The 19768-nt window shown below is 40.8% G+C and overlaps 1 protein-coding gene across 2 annotated transcripts in view; it reads right to left on the bottom strand.

Moving 5' to 3' along the window:
- PTN (pleiotrophin) overlaps positions 1-19768 on the bottom strand; it is a 92550-nt gene that overhangs the window by 42439 nt on the left and 30343 nt on the right. The window contains exon 2 of one of the 2 annotated variants that reach the window (XM_015561241.1): positions 18-30. The exons of the other annotated variant lie outside the window; for it this stretch is intronic. The gene's annotated coding sequence lies outside the window, so the exon portion shown is untranslated. The remainder of the gene's footprint in view (positions 1-17; positions 31-19768) is intronic. 2 annotated transcript variants of the gene reach the window in all.

Genomic DNA, 19768 nt, shown 5'->3' with positions numbered 1-19768 from the left:
GTAGCATGGGATATAACTTTCAGTTGTAAAAGCACTAAAAATGCAGAATTAGCCCTTCACTGGCTGTGGATTTAATTTTTAAAAAGTCCAAGAGTCCTAGCTGGTTTGGCTCAGTGGATAGAGCATCAGCTTGCAGACCAAAGGGTCCTGGGTTTGATTCTGCTCAAAGCAAAGGCACGTACTTTGGTTGCTGGCTCCTCCCCGGTCTGGGCCCTGGCCAGGCCTTGTGCAGGAAGCAACCAATCGATGTGTTTCTCTCACATCGATGTTTCTGTGTCTTTCCCTCTCTTTCCCCCCGCTCCTAAAAATCAATGGAAAAATATCCTCAGGTGAGGATTAACAACAACAACAACAAAAACAGAGAGAGAGAGAGAGAGAGAGAAAGAGAGAGAGAGAGAGAGAGAGAACAAAAGAAAATAAAAAGTCCAAGAGAAGAAAAATAATATAAATCTGCATTTTCTTTGTTTTTCTCCTCCACTGAAATAACATTAAAATTACTATTTATTTTAACTTCAATGAAAGAGCTGTACCTAAGCTTTGTACACACACATTCGTACTCAATAGTCACAATGCCTTTACAAAATAGGTCACATTATTACCATTTTACAGGTAGAAAAACAGAAACAGGTTAAGCATGTTGCCCAATTCATATAGGTCTTGGTAGAAACAAGATTTGAACTTTGTATATCTCATTTCTAAGCCTGCTCTCTTTGGACTAATAAAAGTATAACCAGCATGACTGTTACGGTGAAATCAGAACCTTGGTAATGAAATGTGATCATCCATCTCACTAGAACGCAAACCTACTAATGACTTCTGTACTGGAGGGCGCCAATGGATGTTCCCAACAGCATCCTAGACCTGGCCAGGTACACTGAGCAAATAAGTTGGGGAACTCTTGTGTCCCCTGACTCCATTTCTCCAAAGCTTTAACTAAAGTAGATTGAAAGGAATGTTCTTCCTTCACTTTCTCCTTCATGGGCTATGAAAATGGCAAACTCTTTTAAAATGGAGTTTCCAATCAGAGTTGCTGAAACCTATATATTTCTAGCCAAAGGCAGTAGAATAAAAATGACTGAGTTCTTTAAACACACTTAAAAAGTAGACGTTGAGCCCAACTGGTGTGGCTCAGTGGTTGAGCAGTGACCCATGAACCAAGAGGTCACCTGTTTGATTCCTCTTCAAGGCACATGCTGGGTTTACAGATTTGATCCCCAGTAAGGGGCGTGCAGGAGGAGGCAGCTGATCAATGTTTCACTCTCATCAAAGTTTCTATCTCTCCCTCTCTCTTCCTCTCTCTCTAAAATCAATAAAAACATGTATTTTAAACAATAGGTGAAAGTTGTCCAGGGCCATGCCTCAATCACCCACTTTTATTGAGATTTTGTCTTTGGCATTCTTCCTTAGTGACCTCATGTCATTCACTCCCTGTGTTCCTTTGTGTCTGAGGAATAAAACTAGGATTCTAACAAACACATGAAGTGAGTAGGTGCATGTCCACTGCCACCACTGGAAAAAAATTCCATTTAGGGTTAAGTTGGTGAGTTTTGGCACTTTGATGAGGTCATCTTAGAAAAGGGAAAAAGAAGTAATCAAAATGTGGAATAAAACAATATTTTTAAAATGTGCAAAAGAAAAAAACTAAATCCTAAGTCCTAACCCCAGCCAAATGGTTTCAATTTTCAATTACCTTCAATACTTTCCGAACTTTCATGCTTACCATCTCATGATGCTTACAATTTTGGTTGTTTTTCTCAAAATTGAACAGGTCATAAGATTTTTTAATGCTTCTTTGTTATGTCTTAACTTCTATTTTTTTAAAAAAAATCTTTATTGTGGAAAGTATTACATATGTCCCCTTTTTTTCTCCCATTGATTCCTTATAGCCCATCCGCCCCCAGCCCCAGGCCTCCACCACCCTATTGTCTTTGGCCGTGGGTTATGCATATATGCATACAAGTTCTGACTTCTATTTTTAATGGTGGTATAATTCCTACCAAGTAGATGGACCGGTTTGTCATGTGGATTGTCTTTTTCCTTTTCGTGAATTTTAACAATGAAGATTCTTGCCTACACATTAGGCAGAGACATGCAGGTCCCTTAGCCATCTTATGCAGCCCCCTTGCTTCAGACGGCCTCTTCCACATGTCACCCCAGAGCTGCTTTCCTGTCCTCAAGCTATTCCTGTTTCTATAAATGGGTTAACATAAACTGGGTCCTTTGAGTTGCATAGGCCTAAACCACTTAACCACAAATTCAAGAGATAAGAGAGAAAAAGAAGGATCCATAAATAGATGGCCTGGAACCAGCCCCTACCTCCTGACTCCTGCAACTACAAATAAGTCATTGAAACTGGTTTGTGCTGATATGGGGCAGACATTCTTCCGCCTCCGAAGCAGTGTAGCTATTTACTGAAGAAAAAGTGAAACCTAACTACCTCTAAATACCTTCACAAACCATTTGTCATACAAATGATAAAGTTCCTGGGCTAGCATACTTTGAAATGGTAGAAATTAAGGATCTAGTTGTGCAGGGTGCCAAGGGCTGATAAAAATAGTTTATCTTGAGAAGTGATGCTTTCGATGATTCTGCCCTGCACAGCACCCTGAAGATGACTGTCTGGTGTCCTGACTTCACTTTTTAAACTAAACGATTTATGATGGAAATAAAGACGCTGTTAAGAAAGGATGAAACAGTGCATCTTTTTAAAATTTTTGTTTCTTTTCAATTACAGTTTACATTCACTATTCTCTTGTATTAGTTTCAGGTGTACAGCATAGGTGTTAGACAAGCGTATGCTTTATGGAAATCCCTCCGATAGTTCCAGTCCTACCTGACACCATACACAGTTATTACAATATTATTGACTATGTTTCGTATGCTGTACTTTACATCCCCACGACTGTTTTATAACTACCAATCTGTGCTTCTTACTCCCCTTCACCTTTTCACCCAGTCCACCAACCTCCCTTCCATCCGGCAACCATCAGTCTGCTCTGTGTGTCTTGAGTCTAAAGCAATGAATCATAAGTGCTATTTTTATTAGGTATGATAATAATATGGTTATCTTGGCATTTTCAGAATAAAATAATCGAGTGTCTATTTGCTTCAAAATACTTAAGGAAAGGAAATTTTGGCATACCACGCAAGCAAAACATGTTGATAAAATATTCTGTCTTGAGTCTGTTCTTTGTATATGAACTTACAGAGTTCCTTTTTGCTTCCTTTTATTTTATGTCCTGGAAAGAAATAATTCCCACTCACATATAGACCAATGTCAGGTATATATGGGCTTCCATATTTTAGGCTTTGGCTACAAATGTATTTTTTTATTGTTATTTTTTTACAGCTCAGCGGGAGTTCCTCCTTCTAACCATAGCTTGAGTGTTGAACACGGCTGCTCAGATCCCAACATGGGGCTGCTGATGGCCCATAACATGTCGATGTACAAAATTTATCAATGCGCCTCTTCTTTCAGGGGAACGCAGGCCCCAGCAGGGTCCACAGGGCGTGCATTTTACTACCCGCTTCTCCCCTGTGTTGGGCGCCCTTGTGCAGGGGACAGTTTTGCATCATGTTGCAAGATGTGCAACAGTCTTATCCTGAACACTGACGTTCCTTTTACTTTTATTTAGTGTCTGGCTGCTTTGCTTGGCAGTCAAGTATCTACTCAGAAGCCAAATTAGGATCACTTGCTCCCCACCGGGACATCTCATGCCCCACCAAGAAGAGTTTGGCCTGTTAGCAAGTTTCTCTGCCATCCACCCAGCCCCTGGCGAACAGGCCAAGCTGCAGTTACTGAAAAGCCCATTATCTAGTGTGTCTTAAATGTCCCCGCTCAGTGCTTCCTGTTAAGTGCCCTTCTATTTCACATTTGTCCATTTGGGGCAAGGTGAGGAGGCAAATAAAGATGTATGCCACTTCCATTAGCCAAATGATTTGGATTGATAGGGCTTGCTTCAGTTACTTAGTGTGGGAGCAGGTGTGGCTGTCAGATGTACCCTGCTATCTGGTTACTCTTTTATGAGGTGACTCAGAATTTTACATTGGAACTCATCTTCCAGAGAATTGGCAAACAAACAAACAAAAGAAATACTGTAACTGGCCCTTGGTCATACAACTGGTGACTTAAGTTGGTGATAGAGTCAGACTTACATCCAATCTTTATCCATCCTGTCTAACACTATAGCCACTGGCCATGTTTGGCTGTTGAGCACGTGAAATGGGGGTAGTCTGAATAGGGATGTGCTGTAAATGTGGAATGCATATTGGATTTTAAAGATTTAGTCTGAACAAAAAACAGTGTAAAACCAGCTCAAATAGAGATACCTCACCCATTCAATCAGCAGTTCGTGCATTTATTCAAGAGTTGAGCACCGTGCTAATCATTAAAAATAGAGCAAAGAATAAGACAAGCTCAGTCCCGGTCCTCATGGAGCTAGAAGTAGATGCTGTTAAAAATTTTCTTCCCTTATTGGTTGGTCTTTCAAAGGAATACTCTGACTATGCTTCTGATATTCTCAAAGCAGACACCACTCTAGCCCTGATGCAATGTCAAGGACAGGGATGTGCGTTAAGAGTACATTACCAACTGCCACCTGGCGAAAGTGCCATTTCCTATTGTCCAATGAAACAGCCACTCGTCCCAGTGAACACTTGAAATGTGATGAGTATGAATTACAACATGCTGTAAATGTAAAATACACACCGCATTCCAAAGACAGTATGAAAAATGAATATAAGTATCTCATTCATATGTTATATTGACTACATGGTGAAGTAATATTTATACATATGGAATTAAATAAAATATATTGTTAAAATGAATTTTACCTGTTTATTTTACTTTTTAAAATGTGAACACAAGACAAATTAAGGTTACATATGTGGCCCACATATTTGCATTGGCCAGCACATCTCCAGAAGGATTTTTCCCACTCTGCCAGTGCAAATAGCCACACCAGATGGAGGGAGGCCCTTCAGGAAGCGGTGCAACACTGATGCAGGAGCTTGAACATCATGGGGAACTATAAGCTGCTTCAGTCTCTCCCTCTTCTCTGTTTGTGGATCACTTGCACCTTGAGTGATGAGTGAACGTGATTCAAAAGTCTAGGGAGCAGGATGCAATGGAGAGGCAGAAGCTATTAATCAGAAACCCTTGGTTCCTTTGGTCTCGAAGTTCTCACTCACTGACAGACCAAGAACCAATGATGAGTGCCTGCAGAATCTCCATCACTTTAGGTATAAACATGAAAATAATCTGTCCTCTCCATTTCAGATAGAATTGTAGTGAGTGAGATAAGCATATGTGAAACCATCTGATAAACTATAAACTATATTGGCTTCATCATTTATAATAATAATCATAACAAATACTTCTGTAAGCAATCGGGAAAACTTCTGGGATGTAAAAGATGAAAACATCATAATTCTGGGGAAATTTCACAAATAACCAAAATTTAAGTAGAAATGTTAAAACACTAATCTTTAAATAGTAAGGCTGACAAAGAAAGAGGTGAATGAAAGGACGGGGGACTTAGAATGGAAGCATGTATCAGAGTAGGGACAACTTGGCTTTGAAACTCATATCTATATCAATTGATGCCAAGAGATCACTTTGATATTACTTGCCTTTTCAATGAATATTGTCTTATATATGCTACTCATATTTTTAAATAATAATAAAAATCCCCCTATTTATACTGTGGTCAATTGTTTGAGTATTTCAGCTGAGCTAAAGGTGGGTGGCAGACCTCTGATTTCACACGCCTAAGATGAAACTTGTCGAAACAGAGGGCACTTTGTACAATTTCTGGCTTAGTAATGCCGGGCACCGCACCACTTATCCCATAATTGTACCCTAGTGAAACACAGAGACACAATTATTTTTCTGGGTATCTGAGCAGGTCCCCACATTCCTGGTCTCCATCAAACCCTGAAAATCAAGGCCGATCGATGACCTCAGAAGTCCTAATTTGGCTATGCTTGCTGTAGTCTGAGAAGCTTGCTGTACTGTGGAAAATCGAGTTGTTTTTTCTGCTTACTTGACTACACAAAAGATTTTCCAAAGTATTTCCAACCAGAGCTAATTTAAATCAGTAAAGACATTTTCTAGGGTGTGTGACAAAGAGGTTGACATCATGGGGACATGTATAGAATCAAATGGACTTTGTCCAAGGAAGATTCCCTATGACGTGAACAAATAAATACAGTGGCGCCTTGACTTACGAGTGTCTGGACTAACGAGTTTTTTGAGATACCAGCTGTCTCTCGGCCGATTTTTTGCATAGAGTTGATAGAATAATTTGAGTTAACGAGCTCCTTAACGAGCTCGGTCTCGGAATGAATTAAACTCGTAAGTCAAGGCCCCACTGCAATATTGAATAGTATATTTTTAAATAAAGCATGTTATCAAATAGCACATGATTATTTTTACCAAAGAATCTTGCCACCACTTTCCTCTGAAATGGCCTGCCAAGAGGGCATAATGAGATTTGGTGTAGGTGTGTTTTTTGGTATGAAAGGGAGTAGGACATTACACATGTGGAGGTAGAAAAGCCACAGAGGATACTTCTGACGCTGTGAGGAAACCTGTCTGATGGGATGGGTTACTCACAGTGTCCAGTAGCAACACAGAGAGGGGAGTCCCAGCAGGAAGCAGATGGCGTATTCCAGTGGGTTCACTGAGCAGGGTTGAATGAATGCATTATTTAAAAAGAGGTGAGAAGGGGTAAGCAACACCCAGGGGAGATGTTGGAACACACCGAGTTGAGCAATGACAGATTTTAGCACCTTCAGGTGTGAGGTGAAAGTGGAGTGATAATGGCAAGAACCTGCAGAGCTAGGACTGGAGGACAGGATAGCCTGGAGACCACCAGCCTCTGGTAAGTGAGGACAGCAGGGAGCCGGGGAGAGAAATAAATAGCCTAGGCTCATGGTTTTCCATTCTTCGATCTCTTGGCAGTGCCTCCATTGGCCAAAGCCAACCAAGCTAGATGGCAAAGGAATCTATTGGTGTTTTCTGTAAAGGCCAGCCTCCTGGTACTCAGAGTGAAATAGAGAAGATTGGGAAGGGGAGTTGGAGGGGGCAAATAGAACATATCCCAAAGAGCTGGTAAGTTAGATCAAAAGGGTATCATTGGGCTAAAGCTGTCCAGTGGACGGGGATGGGGAAATGTTTGTTTCCTGTCTCTGTTCATTTATCCTGACACAAGCTTGCTCTGAACCTATTTCCTGTCACGTGATAGAGGTAGCTCATGCTACAGGCAGCAAAGAACTATTACAAGCAGCTATTCTATAGACTTTCAACATGAAACACCTAAATCAAGGATTGAGGAGCAAGAATCAACAAGAAGGAGTTCCACATACAACTTGAAGACTACAATAGGAATGCTTAGATACAAAAATATCACTGTTTCTAATCTTTGGCTTCACACAATCCTGAGATTTGTGCTAATCCAAATTGTGATTAAACTAATCTCAAACTCTGTATTCATTAGCTGAGTAAACATGCTTTAGGTTTTCTTTTTTCCTGACTTAGCCAGATATTGATCTGAACTGTCGAAAAGCTTACTGAGTCTCTGTGTAGACATTAAACAGAAAAAAAAAGTGTCCCAGTCATTTAATACAGTAGGATTCCTTATTATGAATTTCTTTTCAAATGTTCTGATCCTTACATAGGTTTCAACATAAAAATGTTAGTAATTAAAGAGTCACAAACCTCTTATTATAATTCACATTAACAAATACACGGCCTCTGGGTGGCTAGCCACTGGGGTACAGTGAGACCCAGTCAAAATCCTATGCACACTCTGGGTGGCTCAGCACACCGTATTGGGAACAGATTGTTTTCATAGAAGCTCTGCTTTATTCCTGGCCCTGTTGCCCATAATTATTGTAGAGCAGCACTACTTCCTGCCTTCCTGCCCCCAAAAGCAGGAAGCAGCCAGCTCTTTCAACCGGCTTTGCTCATGGCACCACCTCTCTGCAGGGGTTAGGGTTCACTGCCAGGAATTTCAAAAAAAGCAAGCTCTGTTTGGGTTTCTTATCCAGAACTTTAGCTTGAGAACAAAGGATTGAAGCAAGATCTGTAATCTATCCAGAAAACAGAGAAATGAGGTGGCTTCAGGCCTGATGAATAGCAGCAAGCCAGGGGCAAGACCACAGCCCTTGCTCTTTCCCAGGTCCATCTTGGGAATCAGTTCCAGGAGAGACTTGGTGAGCCTCTGACTCGTCTGGAACAACTGGGGAACTCTAGAGCAGTGGTTCTCAACCTTGGCTGCACATTAGAATCACCTGGGAATCTTTTTAAAATCCTCATTTCTGGGCCTCATCCTCCCGAAATTCTGTTTCTTTGTTACTAATGTTGTGGCCCTCACCCCATAACAAAGAAACAGAATTTCCAGAGGATGAGGCCTAGAAATCAGGATTTTAAAAGATTCCTAGGTGATTCTAATGTGCAGTCAAGGTTGAGAACCACTGCTCTAGAGGATGTCTGCAGCACTAAGAGGAAAGAGAATGTTCATTGCCCCTTGGGATGAATATACACTGGCACTGAGCCTCCCTACGTGCTGCCTCCGTGGGCCCATGCTACTTACCAGTGGGCTTTCACAGCCAGAACACCATTTGTCCGCCCTCCATCCAGCCTTTGGTAGCCCCTGAGGTCACATGACTCAGGCATCCTAGTGCCCAAAATAGATGACTTCTAATTATAATTGTTAACATGAATTGGTATTCATTGCTACTGTTGTTGATGCTTTTCTTTTTGTTTCTGGACACAATACTAAATGTTTTATAGGCTCTTATCTCATTTAATCCTTACCCTCACCCCACTGGTTATCACCGTTAACTCTATTTTATAAATGGGAAAGCTGAGTTTTAAAAAAAAAATCAAGTCATTAAACAAGGTTCCTAAGGAACAGAGCGAGGGCCCAAACTAGCAAGTGCTATGCCCTCAGTGCAAAGCACACGATGGCACACACCTGCGAGAGGCCTCCGAGGGACACATAGCAGCACCTGCAGGACAAAAAGGAGCATTTTGGATGAGACCACCAAATATGGTGGGAAGTTTTCCCAAAGAGGAGGCAGAAATTGTTAATATCACTGGAAATCCCACTCCGGTATGAAAAACACACAGTCATCAAATGTGTATAATCTTCACCTTAGACAGAGAATCTGCCCTGATTTCTCCTCCCTGGCTCTACCTTGGGAAAAGGACAAGTGTGGAGAAACAGTGCCCTTCTATTTTTAACTTCTCGGCCTGAGAATCAGCCCTGAAGAACGAATCTTCTGATTCTTTGGCCAGAAACCCTGTCCTGGCCCCGGAATCACAATGGCAGCCAAGCAAAAGGCGGTCCTGATTAAAAGGCCAGCCAAGCCCCAAGTCCCAGTCAGTTCATACAGTGGGATTCCTTATTAGGAGCTGAATCCTCTAAGTCCCCTTCATCGGGCCCAAGCTTAAAATCTTTTTATGGAAAGCCCATGCCCTTCCACCCTAAGTCTTTCTGTCCAGGCAGCCTGCAACCAAAGGCCTCAAGTGAGGTGACTGCACCTCCAAGGTGACAATGTTCCTTTTCCTGTCTTTCAAATGTGAATCCTCTTTCTAGGTGGATGGATGGATGGAAGGACGGGTGGGCAGAAAGACAGAAAGGCAGATAACATACACATTGGTTTTATATTAACATTCATTATTTAAACACTTTCCTCACTTTTATCCCATTTGACTCAGAATTTTGTGATCATCAGCGTGACATCTGGGCTTAAATCACGGGTGATTGAGAAGCAAAAAGGACGTGTCAGCTACTTCAAGGGAACGAACCAATTCTCCCTTATTTCCTCATGCATCCATTCTCATAAATATGCATCAAGTGCTTCGTGGGTGTCAGCTATGGTGTTAGAGCCCAGAGATACAGAGCAAACCTGCCCCCAAGGAGATCACAAGCTGGTGGGGGAAACTGACAAATAAGCCAACAATAACTGAGAGGCTCCGGGCACTTTGGAAACAGAGTAGAGCAAAGACCTCACTCTTCCTTGGGAGTCAGGGGTGAGTTGGGGAAGGTGTTTCAGAGATAGTACAGCCGGGTGAACCCTGGAAGGGATGAGTATGAGCTGATGTAATGGCAGCGACAAAGAGGCACCAGGGTCTGGCGGGCTCTAGCACCGGGGGTCTCCTGACTATGGGGGTTTGGAGAAGGGCATTGCAATAAGAGCATGAAGGCACATCCTGGGTCTCAGATATCTTCACAGGGCTCTGATTCCACTCCCCCCCTTCCCCCCCGAATTCATCTTGCTTCAACCCCATGGGATCATCATTTCAATTGCTGAGCACTACCTGGCCCAGCTGAAGGTTCCATTTTCAAAATAAATATTGTAAATATAGTACCAAGTTTGTGTAACCTACTCCTGCCGTGTTAAAGGTATTATCCTTTTTTACCTTACTCCTTCAAATTGAACCTTAAGCTGATTTCTCACTCATTCCCCATTTTTAATGTTGTGCAAACAGGCTCTTAAAGGCTGTTTTGTATAATTACAGAGGAGTCCCAGTTTCTGGATAGCAAAAGGATAAAGTAAAACTGTGGATCCAGTATTCAACATCACATAACTAGAGTTTCCTAAATAGTAACCTGAAGATTTGCAAAATGTGTAAGAGAGAGAAATGAACCAAGGCAATTTCGAGCTAGAGTTGACCTGTAAACTAAATCTCTCCTGCAGTTAGAGACATGGGAAAGAAAGCAGGAAGGGGAGAGCCCTAGAGACGGGAGGTGGGACAGCCTGTTCGTCGGACCTTCACTGTAAATGCCCACAGATCCCCCAGGAGAGAGATGCAGCCAGAGTTGTCACAGTGCTGCCGGTGAACCAGCTGGTGTAGAGACTGGACTGGATGACTAAAAAGACAGGGATGGTGAACATATTAGTCAATTCAGGTGGAGAATAACAAATAGAGAAGTCCACAGTTTCTCTGTAGGATGCCAAGAGTGTGTGCGAATTATGTATATAAAGTCAAAAAGGGTGTATAGCAAGCCTGCTGGGTGCAGAATACCATGTGTGACAGAAGTTTAAATTTTGGATTCTCATGGGAAAGTACCATAGAGCTCCCTGACAAACGCAGAATAACTTGAATTCCAGGAACTCGGATGATGACAAACAAACATACAAACCATTTCATTCTTCTTTGAACTCAGTAGCCATATGTTTTGTCCTGTTTTGTTTTTTTAATTAATGATATAATCAAATATATGTACCTTAGTGTTTGAAGTTCAAGACCTAACAAAGTAGATGTAAACCCAAAACTCTATTCCTGATTATCAAAAATCCAGGACAAGAATCACAATGCTAACATATGTCCCTTCAGAGTTCTAATAATTTATTATCTTCGTTATCACTTGGTTTTTCAAACAATAAATTGTGAAGGCATTCTTTTTAGAAATAAATATTATAAAAATGAATTCTTATGTCTGCCTATATCGCCGCCATCTTCCTAGTCCTCAAAAATGAATTCTTATAACTAAAAATTATACAAAGATTTAAGAGAAGTCGATATAAAAAAAAAAAAGTAAGGCCCAGTAATAAGTTCCTACATTTGGTTAGTAATTTGTGATTGACAAAGGTTGTTTTGCATATTTTCTTATTTGATCCCAACCATTTTGTGAAGTAAACAGGACGATTTGTATTACCCCCATCCTCCCGAGGTGAAGCTAAATGTCAGAGAAGCTAAATGTCAAAGATGTTGACCCAGTCAATAAGAAACAAAAGGCAACCTACCATGTCTGCTAGTTCTTAGTTATCAAACAACTTGAATGTTGTCAGAACTGTATCATGCTGTTTAACTACTAGCAAAAGGAAGAATGTGGTTGCTTTTAAAATGAAAACAACTGGTTCTATCAGGTGAAATTCAGTAAAATAAAGTACAGAAGCACAGACTTGCTAGAGCAAAGAAGAATGGAAATCAAAAATAGATGCAAAAGAGTTGCATTTACTACCAGCCAATGCCAACTATCATGAGGAGTTTTGCTGGACCATCAGCACCCTCTCCCTCAAATCACTTGTGGTGTCCCCCCCAAATTAACACTTTTAATAAGGAATTTCAAGAGGTACCCGATATTGTTGTTTTTAGTGAAGTGAAATGAAATTTTGTTAAGAATGTAACAGTGGACTCTAGCTTGCACTTATTTGGTACTTTTTATAATCTTAAGGCATTTCCATTTGAATGATATCATCTTATTGTCTTGAAAGGCAATTGGACAACACAGCAAATGCCATTTAATGGTAAGAAAGTGTTGCATAAATATCTCAAAATACCACAAAAAATTTACCAGTTGAGCTCTGCTCTCTCTACTCCCAATGTAAACTGTGCAATTTAGTCCCTTCATGAAATAATAGCTATTACTTATACGGCCTCAGAGCGAAAGCACTGGATGTCCATGTTTATTCATTGTATAGCACTTATTGTAATCATATCAATACGGCACTGTTTCTATGGGCCAGCTGCATGAGACATGGAAATAGCTTTGTTTTAGAACACTCCCTTTGTATTTTCTGTTTTAATAGAATTTTGTCACATATGGCTGTGAATTCCACTAAGCGTGTCAGCTTTGGAGAGTATATTTGCAAGATGTATGCCCTCTGCTTGCCCTGTGCTATGGTGGCTTACTGAACAAGGTGAACATCAGACTCCCTAGTTGGTGGAGCCCAGGGAGAAGAATTTTTAACTTTCCCAAGTGAAACTGGTGATTTGCCAGATTTCGAAATAACTGTTGTATGGAGCATCCTTTTTAAATTTTACTATAGATATAGACTGAATCATATTTTCAGGATTCTGTCTGATTATTATTATTATATTATTACAAATGTAAACTTTTCTTCAGACAAAAACTAAATCCCAATCTCATAAAAACTTTTCTTAGTATATGACTCTCTATTTGTATTATGGTCATTTGATAGAGACCAAGTAATATCCTAGCATATAAAAAATTGCTAAAGATATCTAAAAAAATTCTTAAATCCCCTTTGTGTATCTTTCATTCTTTCCACACAGCTGAGGTTTGTGCTGTGAGCATAAACACAAAATGAATGGAGAAATGAGCCCTTAAAAATTCAATTCAATGAGAAAAGTACAGTTTGATTTTCATGTTAATCCATTCCTCATCAAAATTATATTTGGGGTATTAAACAGCACATCTGAGTGAAAAACCAAGCACATCTCATTCACTGCACTACTTCTATAGAATTCATGGCAGTTTAGCCATGAGAAAATCACTAAGACGCTAAAACAAATAAACCTAAGTGCATATATAATGCTCCATGGGATACAAATAGCCTCTTCGCTGCTGGTCTTGCAAAGTCTCCAAGAAGAGACAGTAAATTAACATGTAGCATAACTCTCCCCAACCCCCAAAATCTTTGATCTTATACAATGGTTTGCCACCTGCTTCAACAGTCTTAAACAAAATTGTCTATAATGTTGGAAGGCTGTACTCTTCTCCATATAGACTGCACAATACACCCCAGGTCCAACCCGTGAGAAGATATGCAGAGTGGTACAAAGCATAATGATGTGCATCTGGAGTCAAAAAACACTATCCTAAAAACACTGCAAATAATGTTAACTGACCCCAGGGTTTGCATCCCTCCCTTTCTCTGTGATCTTTCTCTCTTTTTTTCCCCCTCCCTCCCTTTGCTTTGAGCCTTCTGACAGCAAGTACTTGCACAGTTACTTTAGGTTACAATATGTTATCCCCAGTGGAAACCAGAAGCTTTCATTCAAAAGGTGGCCACTCTTGACCTCTGACCCTGGTGCCTCCCACCCCGCTGCTCCACTCCATTTTCTGTCTCCATGGAACTGAATAGCCAAGTGGAAAAATGGGAGCAGGCAGAGTCTATAGCTATTCACAGACCATCCGCTGCCCCCTTCCCCCTCATCCCCCCCAAAAAAAGAGAGAGGGAAAGATGAATGAAACTCATTCATCAATAAGCAGGAGATGAAAAAGAAAGCACTTTGGGCTGAAAAGCAAGCTAGGAAGCAGAGAGGGGAAGAGAGAGGGAGTGCCAGGAAAGAAACCGAGAGGAGTAAGGGAACGTGTGTGGATGCAAGTGGTGAGTTCCCAGAAAAACCCAGATGAAAAGCAGCATTGCACACGTCCCCAGACTGAGTTACCTATCAGGTTTCAAAATGAATGCCTGTTGCCTAAGTCACCATCTTAAAACAGAAGAGTGCACCTATGGCGGAGTCAGCTGAGAGGGCCTGGAGCCTCTGGGATCTGAGATTGTCCCTTTTTTAAGCATCCTGGTGGCACTGTTTTTGGAGCTGGGAGGAATGGAAATAGGACCCCTGTTCAGAGAGCTGGGAACTGCACACTCCCAGAAGGCCCCACACTCATCCAGAGGAAATGTTTTAACATATCAGAAAGCGCGTCATAGCACATATAGTTTACATTATATCTAGAGTCAATCTGTATTTCCACAATCTTGGCTGAACAATTTGATGTGCCCAAATCAAACTGCAATATAAGATAGTGACTCAAATCAGACTTGCCAACAGCCTTACAGCTGACCAGTTGGTCACAGGACAGAGGCTAGCAAACAAAGAGTAGTTCCTCTCAATCTAAATGAAAAAAAAATCAGCATTTAACTCAGATCAATCTCAAAATTAGAAAGATTTCAATATTTCTAATATCCTTCCCCCACAAGATGTAAACATTTCCTGAGTCATTAATCATTTATCTGAAAACCTGTGTTTTTTCCTCAGATGAGTGCTATGTCTGAGATTCGTACTCCAATATTGAAGTTTTCATTTTATGTGAATCAAAGTAAGTGCCACATGCATTCATCTAAAAATGTTTGGGCAAGAAGATGTTTCTATTACCTTTCAGTCCATTCCTCTTCCACCAACAGGACATCCCTAGCACCACTTGAGCTCAATGGGAGCTGTGTTTGCAGGAAACTATCTCCCTACTTCCTCACTGACATTTTCCAGCCACTTCCAAAGAGAATTCTCAAACCACTGTGCCAGCAAATTTGGCATTAGTCCTGCCTATTTGCACTTTTCCTTTTATATTTTTTCACCTCTAGTGACACTTTTCCAGCTATGCTCTCTAGACTGAGACGTTAAGCCTAAGGATATGCACGAAGGAGGTGATGTGACTGGAGAGAAACTAAGGATGATGCTGAGAGTCAGACTGGCAAATTCTCACGAGCGTGAATCACTGAGTGGAAAGCTCATGGACTCCAAGTATACCTACTTCCCACCGTAAAGGGAAAGGCGCTTGAGGGTCTCCAAAAGTCACACACGGGAGGGAGAGATGAGTGTGGAAGAATCCCTCTTCAAGGAAACGATCAGAAGTTCTAGTTCTAACTACTGTCACCACTAAGAAGGACTGAGATTAACCTGTAGCAAATACTCCTGTAATTACTCCCTCCCTACACTTTCCCTTACCTCCTCCCCTTACAAGTCTACAGATTCTCATGGAAAGCACTGAAGTGAGGACTAGAATGCAGAAGCAGAGTGGATTCAATTCCTTTTGGGCCTCTGCCAGATTCTCATTCGGTCCTGGACATGTGAGCCAATGCTGATTGCCATGGCTGATCTACCCGAAATCGGCCCTTCCTGAAACACTAGCCTTTGTTCTTCTGGTCGCCGTCTTTAAATGGGGATTTGGGTGAGGGCAATACCAAAGGGACCGTCATTATACACCCATTCTTATGAAACTGATGGGCTCTAAGTCTTTCTGGCTGAAAGCTCTGACAGGGTGAGATCACACTGGATTGTAGAATCATTGCTTTCCCGGGTAAGTCGGGTTACAAATGAGAACTAGAATTGGGAGGGAGGGTAAGGAGAAGGATAAAGTAAGAGTGTTTTCCCTCAAATTCACTTTACTTCATGCTGGAGTGAGAGGCCCACCATACTCATGGAAGGCTAATTATATAAATCAGATGCCCTGGCTGAGTTTCCAACCCCCTGGGAGCAGGGAGAGCTAGGAATAAATGAGGTCTTCTGCAAAATGAAAGAAGCCCTTTGAAAAAATGCCAAAACCAATGGTTGTACAGCTTAACTCGCAATTTATTTTATAGGAACAGAAAAACCTGGACCAAGGATAACAAAAATAGCTGAGTTTTCATCTTCCAGCAGATTTGGAAATGTGTTCTGAATTTATTTACCTCCTTGATAGTATCTATTTGTCTTTACTTTGCATCATCAAATATGACAACTCCTGAGATGTTCAGATATCTGAATGAAATCTGACTAGTGTTTTAGGAAGATAGTGTTTGTGTTAGGGCGTCGTGGGAATAGCCATTGCTCGGGTTGCCAGGGCTAAATATGGTAGGGAAAACAGCAGCAGTAAGGAACAAGGTTACAGACCTTTAGTTCTGGCTAGCACTCACAAGCATGCAATCTTGAGCAGTCACTTCACTTTCCAAGGCCTTAGAGCCCTCATATGAAAATAATGGGTTTGTTGGACACTAGCAACTAGTGATCTGTGATACTAATCCTCCATCCACGCCACAAGTAGTTAGTCTCAGATGAACAACTGCAATTCCAACCAGATATCAATGGTGTGCATGAAAGTTACTTTGAATATCAGATTTAAAGTTTGGACTTTGTAGATGTTGACACCTTCTTCTCCCTATGGGTCACCTCAGCCACCATGGAAGTTCATCCTTATTCTTGTCCCAACTCATTGATACTGCCTCCTGCTAGATCCACTGAGATATACTAGTAGCATCTGAGAGCTATTTGATTTCTGACAATGTTCGTTCCTTTTTTTAGAGCAAGACATGAAAGATACCTGGATTCCCAAACTGGGTGCTTGGACATCATTCAACACATGCTTGCTAGAATATATCATTATATAAATCATTATGTAAATTTTCAAATGAAAAGGCCATTTAATTATTTGTGAGAATGCCTGCAACTAGATGGAGGGCTGATTTATTCATCCTGATTTTTCATTCCAATAATCCATTTTTCTTATGTGTATTTCTGATCAGACCAACTAATTAAAATTTATTTTGGCCTGATTAAGAACTCAGACTGAACATATAGGCATAAATCAAAGTCATAGCAATACAGAAGAGATGAAACAGATGACTAAGACCATCTGGTCTAGCCCGTTTTTCAGAGGTAAGAGGCTCGGAGAGATGAGATGTCTTGCTCAAAATCATAAACTCATATATATGGCTTGTGGTGGGATGAAATTAAAAGCCATATTTCAGTATACCCAAGCCAATGGTCCTTTTTATCATGCCACAGTCTGATTCTGTTAAAAGTTTTTACTTAAATATACACGGTATATATATTGAATGTATATATATATTTAATGTATATGTATACATATATATACCTTTAATATACATATATCTTTAATATATATACTTAATGTGGGTCATCCAGTTTGGTGTTTTGTATGCATAATATGGCTAATAATTCTGAGATGAGATTTCACAGTGTGCTTTAAACTACACCATCCCATCTGATAACACCAACAACACCGCCCAGTAGAAAAAGGTGCTGAGTAATTTTCCCAAAGTCATTGAAGAACTCCCCATAACACCCGTGCATAGTCACTTCTATCTCTGCCCTTGTTCATGCAAAGTGCCAGAGGCTGGAATGAAAGAACATTCCAAGATTGGCTGTGTTCTTTGGAAGCAAGGAACCACTTCATCTGTTCATGGAATCTCGAAACCATCTAGGATTATATTTCCTGTCCTCTTTCCCCAAGGGGAGCAGATAAAGATTCCTACTGAGGGACGCACCTATGTGTTAGCAGTCCTGCTCCCTTTGACTTGCTTTTCTTCCAGCTTCTAAAAAACTTTGTCTAGCCCAGGGAGAGAAATAGCTATCTCTTATAGAACCAATTCACTCTTTATTGTTATAACATTTTTAATTGAATTTCTTGAGATAGAATTAGTTAATAAAACCACATAGGTTTCAAGTGTACAATTATATAACATGTCAACTGCGTGCTGCATTGTGCACACAGCACCTAGTCACATCTCTTTGTGCCACTGTTTATACCCCCTTGGCCCTCTCCTACCTCCCCCCACCCCCTTTCCCTCCGGCAGTCACCATACTGTTGTCCGTGACTGTTGTTTTTGTTGTTGTTGTTTGTTTGCTTGCTTGTTGCTTCATCCCTTCACCTTTTATACCCAGCCCCCTGTTGTTATAACTTGTGTGTGTGTGTTTTTTCAAAGTAGGACCAGGTATTGAATCTGTTACCTCTATTACAAACCCCTGCTTTATTGTTATAATTTTTATGCCCAGAGTCCCCATGGCTTTGGAAGCTCCAAAACTGACTGCTACTCAAAAGTCATAAATTGTGCTCTCTTTTCCTGGATCTGCTATAACTACTTTCTCATTAGGATTACATTATGAAATCATTTTCTAATGATTTTCTTTTTTAAATCATTTTCTTCTCCAAAGAAGAAGGAATGCATGCATACTATGCGTATTGCTACATCCTACCACTGGTGATTAGATTCCCAAATCAGCTGACCCAAACCTAGTGAAACCACTTATACCAAGTTGCTGGTGATTTCTGGGGTTCAGAGTGTGATAAGGCAAGTTTTTGTTAATACCACAATAGGGGCTCCATTAGGGTGATCTGGCCATGATCAGTCTATATCCTAAAAAAGGTGAAGATTAAAATCTCTGTATCAAGCAGAATGGCCAACAATAAGGTGTTCTTGGCCCACCCTTTCCATCTCTCTTCAACACATTGGCTTTGAGGAAATTCCTGGAATTTAGCGACTGTTCTAGGAATTATAAAGATTAGGGAAGAGCAAGAAGGTCTGAATCAACTGGTTAACCCTACATTCATTGGATTAACCTGATATTCTGCCACTTAAAAGGCTCAAATGCAAATTAAGTTACCTCCAGACCTGAGAGGTTGACTTAGTCTATCAATTCAAATGGCCATAGGAAGAGGGGACAAAAAGAGAAAGTATCCAAAACAGACACTGAGATAGATCCTCAAGCAGCTCAAGCAGAGTAGAGTGAGAGTTAGAGATGATTTCTCTGTGAACTGGGTGGTTGGAATAAGTGAGGAAATTGGTTTATATTGTCAAATGATCTCATTGTACAAAGGTAGGCAGGCCTGGTTTTAAGATACAGGTGGCAATTCTGAAGCTCTAACAAAACCCATAAAACCTACCAGGCATCATCAACATGGGAGAAGTATTCAGATTGGAATGAGAGCATACTATTGTCTCTTCTGGGGCCGATCATTTTCAAAGCTGATTTTTAAATGATTATAGTTGTAATCATTCTCCAGTGGAAATGAACATAAACTAGGGTGTGCAGCAATGTGGCAGCCAAATGAACCCATCCATTTCTCTTTGGGGAGTCTCTGCAGTGAACATTTCTCTGCAGTGGGCAGTTTTATTGGGAGGTATTTCACTTGCTTTGCTACCTATGACAGAAATCGGGGTCGATGAAACAGGAAACAAGGAAGCGGGGTGCCTACTACAGTGAGAAATGAAAGGTAAAACTTTGCCTGGTTTGACATTTTTCGGGGTGGTTTGTTCTGTCCACTTGCTTCCTTCATCTGCTGCTTAGCTGCAGTCTCCAGTTTCTGAGCTATACCCTTTCTCAGCTTTCAATTCAGTTTAGACACCTACCTTTTGAAAAACTGTTGCTATTTAATTTGTTTTATTAACTACTACCCTACCCCTCCCTTCTATTTAATGAAAAATAGAAGTTATTAACACTGAAGAGATTTTTAACATTTGGTCTAAGGGAAGAAAAAAAGGAAAGTGAAGAAAGGTCCAGAAAATT

This window comes from Myotis davidii, unplaced genomic scaffold (genome assembly GCF_000327345.1).
Source record: "Myotis davidii unplaced genomic scaffold, ASM32734v1 scaffold1316, whole genome shotgun sequence".
Taxonomy (NCBI): Eukaryota; Metazoa; Chordata; class Mammalia; order Chiroptera; family Vespertilionidae; genus Myotis; species Myotis davidii.
The sequence above is the reverse complement of the archived record's forward strand: the minus strand, read 5'-3'. Positions and strand labels throughout refer to the sequence as shown.